This window comes from Malania oleifera, chromosome 1 (assembly GCF_029873635.1).
Source record: "Malania oleifera isolate guangnan ecotype guangnan chromosome 1, ASM2987363v1, whole genome shotgun sequence".
Classification (NCBI taxonomy): Eukaryota; Viridiplantae; Streptophyta; class Magnoliopsida; order Santalales; family Ximeniaceae; genus Malania; species Malania oleifera.
The window spans coordinates 142557103-142573957 of NC_080417.1; positions in this window are offsets into that span (position 1 = coordinate 142557103).

Sequence of the window (16855 nt, forward strand, 5' to 3'; positions counted from 1 at the left end):
GCATAATTCGACGGCATCTGACATGATCGAGCCATATGGTTGGGCCTCTCACAACGATAACAAACATTCTCCCCCAGTCGACACTCACCAAGATGTCTCCGTCTGCATCTAGGACAAATGGCAGGAAGCTGTCTGCCTTGAAATCCACCATGCTCTACCATCTCTCTCTAGCCTCCGCCAGATCTACCTCCTCTCCAAGGGCCTCGATTGGGACCAGCCTGAAAACTTAAGGGTGTGGTCCTCTTCTTCTGACTTTGCATCTCAATCTCCCTCAACAAACTTTCCTCTGCTATAATAGCCCTGAAAACCAACTCTGAGAAGTCCTGGATCCTCAATACTGCCACCTGCCTGTAAATATCTCGCCTCAGGTTCCTCTCGAACATTCTCGCCTTCTTCACTTCGTCTAGAACAATATAGGGGCAGAAACACTATAGCTCAATAAATCTTGCAATGTACTGTTGGATAGTTAATTATCCTTGGTACAGACTCAGAAACTCCTATACTCGAGCCTCTCTAACTGAGGTAGGATAGTATCTATCGAAGAACATGTCTCTGAATCGTGCCCAGGTCATCGGTACTAGAATCGCCCTATGCTCATCCAATAGTCTGGTGGTTGACCACCATCTCTTGGCCTCCCCCGCCAGTCTATATGTAGCATATAAGACCCTCTGCTCATCGGTGCAGTGAAGTACTGTTAGGATCTTCTCTACCACCTACACCCAGTTCTCAGCAACTGCAGGGTCAGCTGCTCCAGAAAACGCTGGCAGGTTCATCTTCGTAAATTTCTCTATGGTATATCCATGAGCTGGAGATGGACTTCCCTGCTCTCTTGAGCTCCTCACTATCTCGGCCATAACTTGCTGAGCCACACTACGTAGCACAGCATCTGAATCTCCACCCCCTACGCCAGAAGGACTCGCTCCATCATCACCACTGGAGTGAGTGCTACTCCCTCCTGGGTCTATCCTGCAAATATATAGAACACCGTTTCAGAATCCTATTTCCCATGCAGACCTAACTTATTGAACTAAAACTTCAAATCCTCTATTAACCATCTCTCCTGATCCTAACCCCAAAATCCAATCCTGCAACCCAAATACATGACTTGTGGATAATTTACTATGGCTTTCCTGAAATCGTCACCCCAGGAAAAACACAGAAACCACCACGAAATCCTGTATCCAGATCATAGAACAAAATCTCAAATCCTTTTTCCTATATTCTGGTATTGTTTCCCACTGCACTCTAGAGTCTGCAGAACCTAACAACCTAAGCTCTGATACCGAATTGTAACGATCTCAAAATTTATATCATTATATATATATATATATATATAATCATACCTATGCAGTTGAAACATAAGTCATACATCCATATAAACTATACAATACTAGAATTCAGTACGTACAAACTATAGCTATAAAACATTTATCTCTCGTTTCATATACCCCTGTCGCGACGTCCCGGGAGCGCGTGTGCCCCGGGCGGCGAAATCAAAAATCAATTTAATATTTTCATGGAAAAACATGGATATCGGAGTCGCCACTAACCTTTAGTGCGGTTAGAACACATGATTACTACCCCGTTAGGGGTAGAACCGGTCTACATTACCAGAGTTGGGGCCGGGAGTTCGGTTATGCGAGGGGAAGGTACGAGCACCCCCTACGCGCCCGTTCTTACGAACGGTACCTAATTAATTTGAAATTATCCCTAAGTTAATCTAATAATTCTTTAAATTACTCCCTTTTATGAATTTATAAATACATGTAAAATAAATAAATAAATAAATATATACATATATATATATATATATATATATATATATTCCCTCAGAGCTTAGGGTACGTGATGCCCGAAGGCTCATACCCCCGCAATAAAATCATAGGGATTAAAAATCAAAAATACTTTATAAAATACGCTCCCAAATTTTAGAAATTTTATGGGTTTTCCTAAGTATGAAAATACTAGTTTGGGAGGTTTTGGATAATAGATATAATAATTTAAACATAATAAATAAATAAATAAATAAATAAAATAGTAAGAAACTTGAATATTAGCATACCACAATACGTACTAATCAACATATATAATAGAAGCTAAAATATCTAACATACCAATAATAGTAGAATGTAAACATATAATATAGACTAAGATAATGAGCATATCATAATATTAAAATATTACATGTACGTTATAAACAAAAATACTTAAACATACCATAATACACATAATCACGATAATAATTATAAATATCCATGAATAATATAATACGTAATAAATTACTATAATACAATATATACTAAACATACCATATAATGGCATGATACCAAAACACCAAATATACATTATTAACTAAAATGCCAAACTTACCATAATAAATAATACCTTGTATATTAACATACTAAAAATATAATAATAATATATAATATTACCTAAAATGCTATATTACTAAATGTACATGGTCACCTAAAATACTAAATTAAATGTATAATGTTACTTAAAATTCTAAGTTGCTAAATATAAATATCACTTATTCAAATAAATATTATAGCATTAAAAAGTCCACAACAATGTTATGAACACGACAAACTAATAATACAATCATATACAAGAAATAAATAAATAATAAACAATAATGAACATAAATATATACGCAATAACAATATAAAGTAAATTAAATAAAACACTACTCAAAACCCTAATAACGTGAAATAGCCAAAACCCTAAAATAAAACAATAACCCAAAACCCTAAATGGTCGTATTATGAAAATAATGTAAATAATCAAGAATCCTAGATGTGCATAAATATTACAATCCTAATAATAAACAAAATCCCTAAACATCGTATGAAAAATAAACATGATAAATATCCTAAATACACCGAAACCTTAAATAATATCTACACAACAACATGATATACAAACCCCTTAGATATATATAACAATGATAAAAAATCCTATGATAATATACCCACCATAATATATAATATACCACAAATATGTAACAATCACAAAACTCTATATAATAACAATAAGGAACTAAAATGATAAACTATATACATGATAGGACAACAATAATGAGAGCAAACCAGGTAATATTTATAATAATTATCACAACAAAAAAAAAAAAAAATTTAAACAAACATCACCGCGATTAAATAAGATCATGAACACAATATTTAAAACTCTGTCACAAACTCACCTTATAACCAGGGTAATCAAGAAATCTCTATCCGTGAGCCTAATATGCTCACCTAACTGGCTCACCTGAAAAATGTTAGAATAATAGGGTGAGTTGACGCTCAGTAAGTGGAAATATGCTATTACTAGTGTGTGGCGATTAAGTTACATATACTTTAATATAACATCTGAGCTGTAATAACATGATTAATCTGTAAAGCATATCTTACATTTTTCGTAGTTTAAAACATAACTGTATCATTTGAGTTTTCTACTTTTCATACTGCTAATATCATACTATATTTATCAAATACTGTAAAACTATATACATATACATAACTGTGATTTATCCCTAGAACTCTGTACGTCATGATTTGACCCCCCATGATAGGGTTGTGCGGCCTGTAGGCGGGATTTAACCTAATCGGTCCTCCAGGAAAGTCACTATACTCTACTCTACCTCAGCCTGACCAAACCGCATACTCTCCTAGGCATGGGACTGGCTGCTACCTCGCCAAACTGGCCCCCTCAACCAAGCGAACTGAGGAGCTGCATACTCTCCGAGCACAGTTGACGATACCCACACACTATCTGAGATATGTGGTTGCACTCTATCTATATTAGCAAGGGCACCGTGCTCTATATTTTGTATCTGTATCTGCTTGTAATCTTTTCACAGGGATCTGATACTATATATACATACATTCTTTTACTGTTTTCATCATGTTTTCAAAATAACCATAACACTATAATTTTGTACTGTAAATACTGTAATATTTGTAGCATCTTGATGCTAAAACTGTATCATCTGTCTGTATACTCCGTCTGTATAATCTATCTGTATAATCTGAGTGTTATGGCATTTAGGAAAACATAGCTTTCCATATACACTGCATATACTGATATAAATAAACATCTGTATACTGTTATATATATATATATATATATATATATATATATATATATATATATCTGTCTATGTAATCATTTGAATGAAAACTGTATATGTACTCACATTCTATCTATATAAAATCTATAAATATCTAACTATATCTGTACAACTTGATATACTAAAAAATTGTATAAACTCCATATCAGATAATATCGACTCGGGCCACATATACTTTAAAATCACATATTCTGTAAAAACTCCATAATTACTGGTATACATGCATGTTCATAAAATTTCTATTAATATATTCAAATTTCCTAGCATAGCTTATTTCCCTTACCTAGTTTCTGAAAAGCCTTCACCGAACTCTAGCCCTACACCCCCAGGGTTCTCCACTCAACACCCTGAAAACGACATCCTCTAAAACAAAACGTCAGTATTTTCCTACAAACAACATTTCCTATAACTGCAAGAAAAATAGATTCTGAATAAAACACCTTACCTTGAATTTAGGATGAATTTCAAACCAAGTTCTCCCACAATCAGCTCCAGCAGACTTACAGAGAACTTTGCTAGAAGCGTCGTGGTGGCTTTAGATCTTCAATCCGGTAAGAAACGGAGTCAGGATCGAAGAGAGAAGGGGAGGGGTGCGTTTTAGAGAGAGAGAGAGAGAAAGAGAAAGAGAGAGAAAGTTTGCACCAGTTTTCTGCTGAAAAATTTGGGTTTTTACTATTTATAGAGCCAGATTCATCGACGAGACACGTCATCTCGTCGATGATTCCTTAAGGAATTTCGTTGGCGAACTTCCTTCCTTGTCGAAGAATTTCAGACTGCCCCAAAAACCTCTCTCGGTATTTTCTCATCGATGAAACCTATCCTCATCAACGAGCTCCTCTTATATCCTCGTCGACGAATCCCTTGTGTTCGTCGACGAGAACCCTTCTAATTCTTTGGATTATTACAGTCAATCTTATGGATTACATTTTCATTTTGTCTAGACTTCTACACTATAGGGTTGGAAACGTAGTAATGATAGGGTCCTCATCATATAGAGAAAGTTTTGGTAACATGCTACCATTATTAAGGTGATAAGAAATTGAAATGATCACTTGTAAAGGTATGTGCTCGGTGTTTCCAGTTGGCATGATTTAATTAATTTTATAAATGATTTCTTCTACTTTTAAAGTATGTTTGTTTTGTAGCATTAAATTTATACATTCTATGATAGAATAAAATAAAATCAATTAAAGTTTAATGATTACTTTGTTTTATGTTTTAATCAGTTGTCTATTAAAAAAAAAAAATAAGAGTATGCATTATTTTTTTTATTTTATGAAATTGTGATCATTAGCTAAAATGGCTTGAAAAGTATGAAAGAATAAATGATTGTCTGTGTAACGACCCAAAGAAAATTTATTAGGGCCTCGTCGACAAACACAGGGGATTCATCGACGAGGGTACATGAGGACCTCATCGATGAGGCAGCATTTCGTCGACGAGAAAATACCGAGAGGGGTGTTAGGCAGCCTGAAATTCATCGACAAGGATGTAAGGCTCGTCGACGAAATTCCTTAAGGACTCATCGACGAGATGACGTGGCTCATCGACGAAGCCCACAATATAAATAGTGCTAAGCTTGGTTTAATCACAGAAAAATCAACGCAAACCTTCCCCTCTCTATCTCTCCTACAATCTCTCCTCCATCTCTCTTCGATTTCGGCCCCGTTGTTCGCCGGATTGACGATCCGAGGCCACCACGACGGTCCTGGCGGGGTTCTCTTCAAGTCTACTGGGGTGGATCATTGGTGGGGTCGAGTTGAATTTCTCCCCAGAATCTGGGTAAGACCTTTTATTCAGTTTTTAGCCTTCTGGCAGTTGTAGAAAATGATGGAGACAAAAAAATAATGATATTCTGATCTAGCGAATGTTATTTTCACGGTGTTGAGTAGGAAGCCCTGTGGGTGTTGGACCAGTGTATATTAGGGGCTTTTCAATAGTCAGGTAAGGGAAATATGCTATGCTAGGAAACCCTTTTACTATTTCAGTATGAACTATATGTTTTTATCAAAATATTATATTATATATATATATATTTATAGTTTCCGAAACTTGATAATATTAATATTTATTTGTGTGGCTTGAGTTGATAACATAACAGTATTTTTAGAATTTTTGAATACCATGTTTATAGTTATTAACAGAAATACCATAATATTTGCATGTATATAGAATGGCGAATTTTTCAGTGTACATTATACTCAGAAATATGCATTTTCAGTAATTTCAGAATAACACGTTTATCGGTACCATAATGCCCCAATATACAGATATTCAGACAACAGTTCAGTTATACAGAAATCAGATTTTCAGTCAGTTTATTTAGAATTTCAGACAAATTCTATAGGGTTATAGTTATTTTAGAAACCACAGTAAAAACAGTATATTACAGATATCAGTTACCTATATAGTGTCAGACCCTGATGGATCAGACAACAGAGCACGGTACCGTAGCTACAGATATTCAGTTCAGAGTGCAACCACTTTACTCAGATAGTAAGTGGTATGAGGTCGATCGTGCCCATGTCGAGATAGGCTCTTCATCCGATATGGATTGAGGGGGCCGATCAGACTGTCGGAGTTCAGTTGACTTACCTTGGTCGGCTAGCCAGGATAGGTCCCGCCTTTGGGCCGTACGACCCTGTCATGAGGGATTAAATCATGACATACATCCATCTAGGGAAATTTCTTACATATTATGAGTATTATCAGACTTTTAGGAATAGTAGTATTAATATGAAAAGTAATTTCATACGGATTGGCATGTTAAGTTATGTAGTTAATGGTTTTATTATACATTATGTAATATCAGCATTTTCAGGTTCAGTTATTCATACTATTCTTAAATCAGATTATTTTTACCAAACTATAGCTCAATAGCCACACACTAGTAATAACATGTTTCGTCTTACTGAGCGTTGGCTTATCCTAGTGTTGAATTTTTTTTTAGGTGAACCAGTTAGGCGAGCGGAGCAGACTCACTAGTAGAGGGGCTGTTGTAATGCCCTTTTTGAGAGTGAGTATTTTTGGGTGACATGTTTTTGTAAACCCTTGGTATCAGTAAGGGTAGTTTCAAGAGAACAGAGATGATTGTATATCGTGGGTTGATTTATCACTCTAGTATTGTACTATATGTGGATTTATTTTATATGATTAGTCTTCTGCTACTTAGGTTAATGTTTGATATTAAAATGGGGGAAAAAAATTTATTTCTATTAGCAGGTTATTACAATTTGGTATCAGAGCCTAACTTGCTAGGTTCTATAGACTTTAGAGTACAGAGGAAGCAATACCAGAGTATAGGAAAGAATTTAAGGTTTGTTTTTTGGTCTGGGTAGAGGATTTTCTGTGATGGTTTCTGTGTTTTTCCCGGGGTGACGATTTCAGGACAATCATAGTAAACTATCGTCGGGTCGTGTGTCTAGGTGGCAGAACTGGATTTTGAGTTAAGATTGGGGAGGGTAGTTAATTATAAATATAGGATTTGAGTAGAATGAAATAGATAGGGTCTTTGCATAAGATAAGGTTCTTAAGTGCGTTCTTGTTTTTCAGGATGGATCCAGGAAGTAGCGGTACGAATGCTAGGAGGGATGGAGCAGGACCTTCTAGTATGGAAGGTGCCGATACTGATGACGTTTTACACAACGTCACCTAGCAGGTGATGGTTGAGATGGCCAGGAGTTTAGGGGAGCGTAGCTGCACGATCGAGTAGCTTACACGGATGAAGCCCCCATCCTTTGCTAGAGGAGATGACCCAATTATAGCTAATAATTGGGTCCAAGATATTGAAGAGACATTGGTGGTGCTTCCTTGTTCGGATGAAAATAAAGTGGTACTTGCGGCATTTAAACTGACCAGGGAGGCGAAGCACTGGTGGAGATCAGCGCGACTGATAGAGGAGCAGAGGCAGGTTCCAACACTAGTGACATGGGACCGATTCAAGGAGCTGTTCTTTGAGTGATATTTTCCTTCTGTCATTCGGAGCATGAAGGCAATAAATTTTATGCATTTGGTACAGGGGCAGATGACCGTATCCTAGTACGCAGCTCAATTTATCGAGTTGTCACGTTTTGCTCCACATCTATCACCTGATAAAGAGAAAAAGGCCAGGAAGTTTGAAGAGGGATTGAGGCAGAACTTATTTGAGCAGGTGATTGGCTTCAGAGCTCAAACTTTATGGAGGTTGTAGATAGAGCTGCGATTATTGAGAGTGGTATTCAAAGTGGTTCGGCAGCACAGACTCAGAGGAAGAGGCTGGCGCCTCAGGGTTACCAAGTTGGCTCCAATAGGGCTCCATGGAGGGGAGGCCGTGATAGAGGAAATTAGAGGCAGACAATAGGACCTCGGGAGTACAAGGGTATGCAGACCTTCCCAATGTTCTTAACATGCGGGAGACGTCATTCGAGGGAGTACCTTGTAGGGAGAGGTGTATGTTACCAGTGTGGGAGACTCGACTGTATGGCATGTGCATGCCCAGGGCCGTAAGACCAGGTTCCAACTCCCAGGCCCTATAAGGGAGGACATCAGGTAGCTCGGGGAGGATATTAGGTGCCTCGTGAAGGCCAGCAGAGGAATGTAGCCCCAACGCAAGTTTACGCTCTGACGTCGGGTGATGCTGAGGCTACCGCGAATGTGGGGATAGGTACATTTACTATTTTATCATATCCAGTTATTGTTCTATTTGACTTAGGTGCCACTCATTCCTTTGTCCCTGCATCTTACGTTAAATTATCTGGAAGTGAAATCCAGTTATTAGATATAGCATTGTCAATAGCTACACCGTCAGGGTTAGTGATGAGATGTCAAAGGGTACTTAAAAGCCATCCAATAGAAATTCAGAGGAGAGTGCTACCAGCAGATCTGATTGTATTTGATATATGTGGGTTTAATGTAATACTGGTTATGGACTGATTGGCTGCTAATCATGCCAGCATTGATTGTTGTCAGAAAGAAGTAATTTCCAGACCCCCTAGTGAGCAGGAATTCAGATTCATTGGTTCACGGGTATGTACTTCACCGCAGCTGGTGCCAGCTATACAGGCAAGAAGATTACTCTGGGACGGAAGTCAGGGATTCATGACTTTTATAAAGGAAGCGTTAGAAAAGGAATCGAAGCTCGACAGTGCCCTAGTCATGCGAGAGTTTCCAGATGTTTTTCTAGAGGAACTACCTGGATTGCCTCCTGAACGTGAGGTGGATTTTCCTATAGATTTGCCTCCGGGGATAGCACTGATCTCTAAGGTTCCCTACCGTATGGCTCTAGCTAAATTGAGAAAATTAAACGAGCAGTTGCAGGACTTGCTGAACAAGGGTTTATACGATCGAGTGTATCGCCAAGGGGAGCTCCAATGTTGTTTGTAAAGAAGAAAGATGGGTATTTGAGGATGTGTTATGATTACAGAGAAATCAACAAGGTTACTATCAAGAATAAATATCCTCTACCCCGTATAGACGATTTTTTTTTATCAGCTCCAGGATACACAAGTATATTCCAAGATCAACCTCAGATTAGGGTATCATCAGGTGAGAGAAAAGACAGAGGATGTTTCAAAGACAACATTCAGGGCCAGGTATGGGCACTACGAATTCCTCGTTATTCCGTTTGGTCTGACGAATGCTCCAGATGTGTTCATGGACTTAATGAATAGAATTTTTCACTAGTATCTAGATCAGTTTGTGGTGGTTTTTATTGATAATATACTGGTGTACTTGAAGAATTTTGAGGATCATGAGGTGCATTTGAGACAAGTACTACAGACACTCAAAGAGGAAAAGCTTTATGCTAAGTTTAGTAAGTGTGAGTTCTGGCTTGAGCAGGTTGCATTTTTAGGCCATGTGATCTCAGGAGACGGTATATCAGTGGATTTCAGTAAGATTGATGCAGTGGTGAGTTGGGCCAGGTCGAAGAACGTGCAGCAAGTCAAAAGTTTCATGGGATTGGCAGGTTATTACCGTCGATTTCTAGAAGGATTCTCAGCCCTATTAGGACCTCTCACGCGTTTGGCCAGGAAAAATGCCATATTTGTGTGGGATGAAGAATGCGAGTAGAGTTTCCAAGAATTAAAGTAGCGGCTCATCACTATGCCAGTTCTGATGATTCCATCAGGAGGTGGTGGGTATGTGATTTACAGTGACGCGTCTTTGAAAGGGCTCGGTTGTGTACTCATGCAGCATGGTAGGGTGGTAGTGTATGCGTCCAGGAAGTTGAAAGAATATGAAGAGAACTACCCTACTCATGATCTGGAATTGGCTACGGTTGTACATGCATTGAAGATCTAGAGACATTACCTATATGGTGAGAGGTGTGAGATATTTTCTGATCAAAAGAGTCTAAAGTCTTCACACAAAAAGAGTTGAATATGTGGCAAAAGATGGTTAGAACTCATTAAGGATTATGATTGCACCATCAGTTACCACCCAGGCAAAGCAAATGTGGTGGCTGATGCTTTGAGCAGTAAATCAGAATATACAGCGCAGCTAGCAGTAGTAGTTCAACACCCAATTCAGGTGGACTTGGAAAGGCTCGGCGTAGAACTAGTAGTAAATGATCCTCAAGCGTTCATGGCCAGTCTGGTTGTACAACCTACACTTTATGAAAGAATTAAAGCTGCTCAGAGAAATGATCCCGAATTAGTGGAGGTGCTAGCCAGAGTTCAAGATGGTCAGGGAGAGGAATTTTGCATTTTCGATGATGGGACTCTCAAATTTCGCACTAGATTGTGCGTGCTTGTGGATGATAGCATTAAGAGAACGATTCTAGAAGAGGCACACAGATCTCTATACACTGGTCATCCTGGCAGTACGAAAATGTGTAGGGATCTGTGGGAGTATTTATGGTGGAGTGGCATGAAGAGGGAAATAGCAGAATTTGTACAGAAGTGTTTGACGTGCCAGCAGGTTAAGGCTGAGCACCAGAGGCCGGCAATACAGTTGTAGCCACTTTTCATTCCCAAATGGAAGTGGGACCACGCATCCATCCATTTTGTTACTAGGTTACCGCCGGCGCCGCATGGTCAGAATGCCATTTGGCTGATTGTTGATAGGCTGACGAAGACAACTCATTTCATGCCTATTAAAGTTAACTACCCTATGAACAGGTTAGCATAGATTTACATACAAGAGATTGTTCGACCCCATGGAGTGCCAATATCCATAGTCTCGGACCGCGATCCATATTTTACATCGCGGTTCTAGAGGAGCTTGCAGGAGGCACTGGGGACCCCAACTAGCATTCAACACCGCTTTCTATCCTCAGACAGACGGCCAGACAGAGAGAACGATTCAGATACTTGAGGATATGTTGCAAGCGTGTGTACTGGATTTTGGGGGTAGCTGGACTCAATTTTTTCCGCTAGTTGAATTTGCTTATAATAACAGTTATCAAGCTAGCATCAGCATGACACCATATGAGGTGTTATATGGTAGAAGATGCTGATCTCCTATTTTCTGGGATGAAGTTGGCGAGAGGTGAGTTTTGGGTCCAGAGATGATTCAGCAGGAGTGCAAAAAAGTTCGACTCATTCGAGATAGAATCTATGCAACACAGAGTCGGCAGAAGAGCTACGCGGATACTCACCGTCGGGAACTGGAATTTGAAGTGGGTAATCATGTGTTTCTAAAAATAGCACCATTGAAGGGTATCATGAGATTTGGGAAGAAGGGTAAGTTGAGCCCTAGATTTATTGGCCCATTTGAGATACTTGAGAAAATTGGGTCAGTGGCCTATCAGCTAGCTCTTCCACCATTTTATTCAAGATTCATGACGTGTTTCATGTCTCTATGTTAAGGAAATACATCTCAGATCCTTCCCATATCATTAGCTATGCAGAATTGGAACTCAGTGGTGATCTAGCGTATGAAGAAGCTTCAGTACGGATCCTAGATAGAAAAGAACAGGTATTGCGCAGCAAAAGGATTCCATTAGTGAAAATCTTGTGGATGAATCACACGGTAGAAGAAGCCTTGTGGGAGCTTGAAGATGAGATCAAACAGAAATATCCCCACTTATTTATTGAACACAGCGGGGATGTATAGATTAGGGTAGTAGTAATTTTATTTTGTTTAGCATAGTGTAATTGTAATGTAGTGTATAGGATAGGTAGTATTTTGGCTTTGGGGGAATTTTCTTTCATAATTTTAATCTCCTAGGACTACCCATGTAACCACAGTATTCCTCCGCCATAAGTGAGGGCAGCTAATAAAATAAGTAAACCATTTTACCTTTAAATGATGATGAGATATATAAACAGTAAATTTTGAGGACGAAATTTTATAAGGAGGGGAGAATATAACAACCCAAAGAAAATTTATCAGGGCCTAGTCGACGAACATAGGGGATTGGTCGATGAGGGTACATGAGGACCTCGTCGACGAGGAAGCATTTCGTCGATGAGAAAATACCAAGAGGGATTTTAGGCAGCTTGAAATTCGTCGACAAGGACGTAAGGCTTGTCAACAAAATTCCTTAAGGACTTGTTGATGAGATGACGTGACTCGTCGACGAAGCCCACAGTATAAATATTGCTAAACTTGGTTTAATCGTAGAAAAATCAACACAAACCTTCCCCTCTCTCTCTACTGCGGTCTCTCCTCCATCTCTCTTCGATTTTGGCCTCGTTGTACGCCGGATCGATAATATGAGGCCACCACGACGCTCCTGGTGGAGTTCTTTTCAAGTCTGTTGGGGTGGATCGTTGGTGGGGTCGAGTTGAATTTCTCCCCATAATCCGGGTAGGGCCTTTTATTCAGTTTTTGGCCTTCTGGCAGTTGTAGAAAATGATGGAAACAAATAAATAATGATATTCTGATATGGCGAATGTTGTTTTTAGGGTGTTGAGTAGGAAGCCCTACGGGTATTGGACCAGTGTACAATAGGGGCTTTTCAATAGTCAAGTAAGGGAAATATGCTATACTAGGAAACCCTTTTACGATTTCAATACGAACTATATGTTTTTATCAAATTATTATTCAGATTATATATATTTATAGTTTCTGAAACCTGATAATATTAATATTTATTTGTGTGGCTTGAGTTGATTACAGAACAGTACTATATTTATAGAATTTGTGAATACCATGTTTATAGTTATTAATAGAAATACCATGATATTTGCATGTTTATAGAATGACGAATTTTTCAGTATACTGTATACTCAGAAATATGCATTTTCAGTAATTTCAGAATAACACATTTATCAATACCAAAATGCCCCAATATATAGATATTCAGACGGCAGTTCAGTTATATAGAAATCAGATTTTCAGTCAGTTTATTTAGAATTTCAAATAAATTCTATGGGGTTATGGTTATTTTAGAAACCATAGTAAAAACAGTATATTACGGATATCAGTTACCTATATAGAATCAGACCCAGATGGATCAGACAGCAAAGCATGGTACCGTAGCTACAGATATTTAGTTCAGAGTGCAACCACTTTACTCAGACAGTAAGTGGTATGAGGTCAAACGTGCCCACGTCGGGATAGGCTCTCCATCAGATATGGATTAAGGGGGTCGATCAGACTGTCGGAGTTCAGTTGACTTACCCTGATCGGCTAGCCAGGATAGGTCCCGCCTTTGGGCCACACAACCCTATCATGAGGGGTTAAATAATGACATACAACTATCCAGAGAAATTTCTTAGATATTATGAGTATTATCAGACTTTCAGGAATTGTAGTATTAATATGAAAAGTAATTTCATAGAGATTGGCATGTTAAGTTATGTAGTTAATTGTTTTATTATACATTATGTAATATCAGCATTTTTAGGTTCAATTATTCATACTATTCTTAAATCAGATTATTTTTACCAAACTATAGCTTAATAGCCGCACACTAGTAATAACATGTTTTGTCTTACTAAGTGTTGGCTCATCCCAGTGTTGAATTATTTTTCAGGTGAACCAGTTAGGCGAGCAGAGTAGGCTCGCAGGTAGAGGGGCTATTGTGTTGCCCTTTTTGAGAGTGAGTATTTTTGGGTAGCATGTTTTTGTAAACCCTTGGTATCAGTAAGGGTAGTTTCGAGAGAGCAGAGATGATTGTATATCGTGGGTTGATTTTTCACTATGGTATTGTATTATATGTGGATTTATTTTATATAATTGGTCTTCTGCTGTTTAGGTTAATGTTTGATATTAAAATGGGGAAAAAGATTTTATTTCTATTAGCAAGTCGTTACAGTTTGTGTGTTATGCTAATCTTAAGGGTTTAATTGATACAATGTGCTTGCACAAATGGATTACATGGTTTAATCCATGGAATATAGGTTTTTACACACATGGATTACATGTGTTAATTTATACAAAATGCACTAGAGATGATGTTACTATAGCTTGAAAAAATTCACATGGGTAAAATTCACATGAATTTTAATAGACCAAGTTGATGAGAGGAATTTTGAATGTCATCACTACTATACTAACGTAGTTGTGGTAATAAAAGTACATATTCAAAAATGAATTCATCTTATCACTTATAGGGAAATAAGTTTGAGAATTCAATTCCAACTTCAATACTTGAGGAGTATTTTTAAACTGAACACTTGATAAATTGCATGTATGTTCCGATTGTGTTGGGAAATTTGCTGAACACTGAGTACAGATTGTGCTTGTCTCAAGTTAATAAATTGGTTTCTTTGAAGGGTTGTATGTTCCATATTATTGGCTTAAAATTCAGACAAGTTCTGCAACCTAAATCTGATTATGGTTAACTAAGGTGAAAGCCATTGTGATTGTTTATATTGATTCAAACTATAATCATCTCACGTATCTTATTTAGATTAGTGAATCTTTAAGGATATTTGGTTGTTGTTGAAGTCCAGATTCTGATATTGAACTAACTGATTATAATTGGTATAGTACAATCGCTGATTAGTTGTTTGCATTTTTGGTGTGAGGTTGAGATTGGTTTACATTAAAAGGTTTAATATAAATCCAGATTTTGTTAAAGAACTTTTAAATACCTAATTCACCCCCTCTTGGGATTACATCATTAATTTTAGTTATTTGTTTGCCCTAACACATTAAGGGTTAGCCTTTTGAAATAACATTTGGACTTTGTAAAAATATTTTTCAAGATTTGAAATAAGTCTCTAAGTCCAATCATTAATCCTAAGAGCTTCATAAATAAACCTAAGTTTGAGAAGTACTTACATGAGACTTATATTACATTACACATGAAAGATTAACTAAGTCTTCATGCCTTGAAGCTTGATCTTCATCTCAGCCCTAGCCATTCTTCATTTTGTTTGTTTTCTTCATGACTTTTAAACTTAGTTGATGAGAGGAAATTTGAATGTCATCACTACTATACTAATGTAGTTGTGGTGTTAAAAGTACATATTCAATAATGAATTCATCCTATTACTTATAAAGAAATAAGTTTGAGATTTTAATTCCAACTTCAATACTTGAGGATTATTTTTTTTATAAGGAATTCTATAGTTTACAAAAGGAATCAATTGAGGGAACAATGTAATTAAATGAGAATAAAATTATCTATACCGCGGTTGAGAGTATGAATTTTGAATTTTGAATTTGAATTTGAATTTGAGAAGATTTTGTCATGATCTCTTCCAAACATAAAGTTAAAGTTCATTCTAATGAAATATATAGAAATATTTTCAGAATGAATAAAATATTAATTTTAATACCTATGTATTATGTTATTCTCCACTCATCCTACCCATACCAGGGCTACTATATGGTTGAAAATCACAAATTACTTTGGCATTTTGATAAATCTCACTTTTTTTTCCAACTCTAGATTATTTATTTCATGCGAAGGATACGTACATATAGCAATTGCAATACAACTTTTGATTTTTTTTTTTTTTTTTTTTAAGGTAGAGAACTAAAAACTCGTAACTAGCCTCGATTCAGGCTAGTTCAAGTCGATATTTACCAAGTCAGTCAAGTAAATGTCAATTCATGTCATTTTCTAGTTTTAAGGGTATGATCAAATTGGCCAATTAAGTCTAAGTTTTGGTTTAGCCTTCCTTCAATAGATCCTGAGAACCACTGGTGTGCGGAGCACATCGAGACGGTGGAAATTGAAAACCAGATGTTAAAGTAGAAGGTGGTTGATATGCAAGCCTAAAGAGCATATATGGAACAACTTATGCATGGAGCATGTCGAGATGATATGAGTGGCTCCTTCTCTCATTATAATGCATGTAAATGGTAATGACACAGTACAAACCAGCGGTAGGGTCCTAGCTAGGGATATAGGATAACTTTGACATGGTTTAAAAGTTGGGACTTTGACAACTGCTAGTGTTTCAAATATTTGTACACTCCAATCTTGTGCACAAACTTATCCAACATTAAACTCTTTCCTAAATACAATGGAGAATATTAAAGCCATCCTACATGCTTGTGGTTCATATTCAAATCTACATGTGTGCAAATGTTTGTAACACTAGTAGTTGTCAAAGTCCCAACTTTTCAACCATGTCAATGTCATCCTATTTTCCTAAGACCTAACTGCTGCTTTGTACTACGTCATTACCAATTTAAATGCATTCTTCTTCTTCTTGACGATCACCAGAGTAGATGCCAGACACTATAGTTGTATGCGGCCTTGGACTTTTCTTGTATTTTTTGTTATCTGAATAGAATTAATTTTTGTATTTTTATTTGAAATTGTACTTGAATTTTTTATGAATGTTTTAGTAATTCTTGTTTAATTTTATGTATGCTAAAATGTAATTATAGGTTTTTACA